This window comes from Aotus nancymaae, unplaced genomic scaffold (genome assembly GCF_030222135.1).
Source record: "Aotus nancymaae isolate 86718 unplaced genomic scaffold, 86718_ANA_hifiasm-v0.15.2.pri h1tg000057l, whole genome shotgun sequence".
NCBI classification, from domain to species: Eukaryota; Metazoa; Chordata; class Mammalia; order Primates; family Aotidae; genus Aotus; species Aotus nancymaae.
The window spans coordinates 23,199,238-23,204,687 of record NW_026988471.1 but is presented as its reverse complement, the minus strand read 5'-3'; positions in this window follow the sequence as shown (position 1 = coordinate 23,204,687).

Genomic DNA, 5,450 nt, shown 5'->3' with positions numbered 1-5,450 from the left:
TCTCTACCAAAAATACAAAAATTAGCCAGGCATGGTGGTGCACACCTGTAATCCCAGCTCCTCGGGATGTTAAGGCAGGAGAATCGCTTGAGCCCAGGAGGTGGAGGTTGCAGTGAGCTAAGATCATGCCACCGCACTCCAGTCTGGGCAACAGAAGGAGACCCTGTCTCAAAAAAAAAAAAAAATGTCAGAGATGGGTAGTAAGTGACAGAGCCAGAATTCCATGATAAAATGTGAAGAATGTGGACTTTAGAGTCAGGCATTTGGGGCCCCAACTTACGTTACCTCTCTAATCTTTCATTTTTTCACCTGTAAAATTAGGATTAAACAAAATCATAGGTGTAAAGGTGCTTGGCATGTCATAATATTCAAATAGTACCAGTTTGCTTCTTTTCCCTCCAGGTCTACTTTCTGGCACCAACTAGAAACAAAAGACATTTTTTATTCCATTTTGTTTCCCAAATTTTTATATGATGCTAAACTCAGATGAACAGGCAAATGAATGTCTTCTGCATCTTCCAGAGAAAAGTTTTGCCTTAATTCCCTTATCTGTAATCAAGTTTAAAAGCGAAGCTACCCGGCAGAGTTGTAAAAATTAAAAGAAGCAGCATGTGAATGCGTGGAGCTCTTAGCACAGTGTTTGGTACATAGGAAGCACTCAGGATGTTTGCAGTTACGTTATTATCATCATCATCTTCATCATCATGATCATGATTAAGATCATTATTTTTTGTGTGACAAAACAACAGACCCAGTGAGAATTACAAAAATTAACGAGACAGTCTCACAACTCTGTCTTCAGGCTTCTTGTTCTGCAGCTTGCCTCCGGGCTGCAGGCATCTATGCAGTCATTTACCTCTACAAGATTATACACTTTAGATAGGGCTTCTGAGCCTTATCTTGTCATTCTTTCTGTTGGGTGGACCTAAAACAAAACCTTGCAGAGGAGAAGCCTTCAGTAAAATTTGGTCAAAAGAATGCTGTATATTTCTCCAAAAATGAGCACAAATACTGAAATAAGCCTCAAAAACCTCTGGTTTCTCATCACCAAGACACTAATCTTCACCTGTGGCATATTGGCTAGGAGCGTGATATTCATGAACACTATGGATGTTCATGAATATGTTCAATAATCTACTGTCTGTAGATTATTGAACAGCACAGTGCTTTTGAATACTTGAGGTATTTCCACGTGTAGCTTTTCTGCATAAGCTTTCTCCATAGGACACAGACAATTCCAGATTAGGAAACAGACTCTGCTCCTGATCTCCAGGATACAGGCAACAGGGTCTTAAGAGACCCATGGAAAACATGTCAACCAGGTGTGAAGCACAGCCTCAGATGGGTGATCTAGTGGTGGCATCACTTTGACATTTATTCAGCAAATATTTATGGAGTATCTCTTTCATGGGGGCACTGATTTTGACTCACTACACACTTTGAGAGTTGAGCTAAGTGAGACCATAAAATCTTGTTTAGCCACCTGAACGCCCCACCCCCATCAAACCAACCACCTAGTGAGAAAGGACATTCTTACTTTCAGATTAGGGATGTGTGTCTCAGAGTTTAAGAGACTTGTTCCAGTAACACCCACTTAATAACAGAGGAAGGATTTACATTTAAACCAAAGTCTCTAAGACACCAGAGCTCACATACTCTGGTGCATTCCCAGCACCCAAGATCACTTGCAGATTCCCCAAGATGCATCGCTGGTGACGACACCCCAGTGACAGGTGCTGGCCCACCTGTCCCCTTTCTTGCTGTCCATCATGTTAGAGTTAGGGTGGAGGTTAGATTTGCTGGTTTCACCTCTGGCCATCACTTACATTATGGCCTCTTGTCTGTCCCTTTTTGGAATAGGCAAGGCCCACAACACTCAGGGTATGAAGGGTCACAGGGAGGGGGTTTGTGGTGTGTCCTTTAATATGTTCCTTTTTAGAAGCCCCCTCCCTTTTTTCTTTTCCTTTTTATTTTTTTATTTTTTGCTACAGCTGGGGGGGTGGGGGCACTGATTGTGACTCACTACACACTTTGAGAGCTTCTGACTCATCCCAGCTTTGGTGTTCTTCCAGCTCTGCTCAGTACACCGGGGTGTCCTTCCCCAGCTGCCTGGGATCGGCCAGATCCGTTCAGATGTGCTTGGTTCAGCCCTAAATGACACCAAGGTTCATTAGTAAATTAGACACACACACAAGAATCAAAAACTCCCCAGCAACCAACAGGGCTTAGGCAAGTTTTGGACTGTGTTGAAGCCAAGATTAATGTGCAATACCATTAGAATTAATGAACTGCTCTGCATTCCAGCATGTAGTTTACATTTACATTGGTCATACTGATAGTTGACAGTTTATTTTTTCAGTTTAAAAACTTACAAAAGTTAACTATAAATATTAAGTATTGGTAGTTGAAAGTTAAAAGTTAACCACAATTTTTTAAAAGCTAACTGTAATCTAAGACAAAAAAGTTTTCTTTAGCCAATATTTTAGACAGCTGTACTGTAGAGACTTCTCTACTTTGAGAATTTGTAAGAGATCACATTTATCAAAAGCTAAGAAACAAGCTTCAATTTAGCTGCTTAAATAATTATCCTTTTGGCTGATTCCATATAGTAAATTACAGGTGTTTCTTCAAGTACATGATGGGCTCCAAGTTCATTTAATTGTTCCTGATTGCTATTTTTATCTCTATGCAATCATTCTATTTCAAAAAAGAATTTCGTATTTGGTAGAATTTTGGCATTATACTGTCCTTTCTCCCATGGTCCTGTTCTCCTTCAATCTCCAACAGAGCTCTCTCCCATTAATTTATTGTCAAGAGTGTTTTGTCCCATTCTCTGATAATTTGCTTACTCTAATTGTAAAACTTTTTCTTTTTTTTTTTTTTTTTTGAGAGGAAGTCTCACTCTGTCATCCAGGCTGGAGTGCAGTGGTGCAATCCTTCCGGGTTCAAGCAATTCTCCTGCCTCAGCCTCCCGAGTAGCTGGGACTACAGGCGCACACCACCAGGCCCATTTGTATTTTTAGTAGAGATGGGGTTTCACCATGTTGGCCAGGATGGTCTCGATCTCTTGACCTTGTTCACTGCTGCTATACAGGATACTCACTACAGGATGAGAGGTTGGTTTTTGTTGTTGTTGTTGTTTTGAGACAAAATCTTGCTCATGTAGCCCAGGCTAGAGCGCAGTGGCGCAATCTCAGCTCACTGCAACCTCCACCTCCCGAGTTCAAGTGACTCTCATGCCTCAGCCTCCCAAGTAGCTGGAATTACAGGCATGAGCCACCAACCCCAGCCAAAACTTTCATTTCTAGCATTTATCATCTTCTAGGAGGCAGTCTTAATATGAGTATCAAAAATGCTCTCATCCTGGTGGGTGCAGTGGCTCACACCTGTAATCTTAGCACTTTGGGAGGCCTATGTGGACGGATCACTTGAGTACAGGAATTTGAGACCAGCCTCGCCAATATAGTGAAACCCTCGTCTCTACTAAAAACACAAATATTAGCTGGGATGGGTTGCATGCGCCTGTAATCCCAGCTACTTGGGAGGCTGAGGCATGAGAGTCACTTGAACTCAGGAGATGGAGGTTGCAGTGAGCCAAGATCACACCACTGCGTTCCAGCCTGGGTGACAAGAGCAAGATTCTGTCTCAAAAAAAAAAAAAAAAGCTCTCATCCTGTAGTGAGTATCCTGTATAGCAGCAATGAACAACTTCCTTTCTGGGGAAAGTTGGCTTTCTCTCCATTTTGAGTTGGGATGAACCCTCATCCCAACTCTCCTCAGACTTCTTTTCTTTGGGTTTTGACTCCATGCTTCTTGTTTTCTACCTGATCTGACACCTTAAACTTTGTCTTTTGTACCTTTGAAATGCTTATTTGCAAATATATGATTATAGGCTGGAACTAGGGTTTTTGTTACCTCCCTACTCCACATCTTTAAAATGTTTCCTAGTAATGTGTGTTCTGCAAGAAATAAAACTGAGCTATGGTTCTCCAGAAACTTGATAATGTTCTCCCTGGAGGGCTCCTCATTCCTCAGCCTTCTGGGGACCGGCCATGCGATCTTCCCTCACGGGGTGGGCCCTCAGCATGTACGTTTTAGATGTTCTTGGAACCAGCGAGTTTGGTAGGACAAAGGATGTTTTAAGAATTTAAAGAGAAAAGGAGCCGCCTACATTGAACTCAATCTCGTGCCGAAATTCTTGCTGTCTCTGCTACTGACACCGCATGTGTTCTGGCTTTCGGCAGGATTGTTCTCCCCGGCTTTGCTCTGAAATGTAAAGCCCCATTGCCCACTGCAAGTTTTAATGAAAAGCAGCTCATAAGCAAGTTACGTAACCTAATTGTAATCCAGGGATCAGCTTGGTTATATTATTTAAAGAAATAGCATCCATTTTCCGTGACCTGATTTAGAAAAGAAACCCAGGGAAGGAAAAAAAAAAAAATACCCAGTTCAGCATTTGGCGTCCTGTGCTCATTCTAATGAGAATGCTGGTAAATAATTCAAAAACAATGACTTTTAAGAATATTAAACCCAACTTAGCACAGGGTTCTATCTCAAAGCACTAAAGCTGCTTAAAGCAAATTATAAATGATTATAAAATATGGAGCTGATTTTTGCAGAAACTTTGGTCAATTAAAAAGTTTATTTCCTTATCAATCAACACATATAGAATAATGACTAGATACAAGATGAGGAATGCTGAAATGCATGGGTTCTGCTTTCAGGAAGCCTGAAATCTGGCTCCGGTTAATAATAATGTATCAACATTGGTTCATTAGTCAGAACAAATGTACTATAGTAATGCAAGGTGTTAACAGTCGGGGAAGTGATGGTGGTAGGGGGTGTTATAGGAACTCTGCCCTATCTTTGCCACTTTTCTGTAAATCTAAAAGTATTCTAAAATTAAAAGTTTATTTTTAAAAACCTGGTTAGGGAAACAGTTGGGTACACAAATAGAAACACATCCATCCTTGTTGCCTGGTTTGTAAAAATAAAACCAGGCCTGCATAATAGGCAGCTTCCTAAATGGTATGATTGTTTTATGAACTTCAGAAGCACGAAACTGGATTAATCAGAGTTCTGATTCATGTTAATAGTGTGTCATGAATCAAGGGCTATGACTGGCCCGTCGGTTTTTTCATAAACCTCGTTTCATTTATTTACGTTGTGTTATAATAATACAGTAAACCACTCATAACCCCACCTCTTAACCCGAAAGCCAAAAGCTCTCCATAACTTACGTCCCCCAACATTCTTCTCAGTAGTAACTATTCTCTTGCATTTTGTTTTTATCATACTTCGCTCTTCTTTATATTTTATTACACGTGTGTGGGCCTAAACAATATGCTAGTTTTGTTTTGAATGTATTATATTATATGTCTTCTAGGACTTGTTCTTTTGGCTCAATACTATGTCGCTAAGGTTAATCAATAATGCTGTGATCATACTCT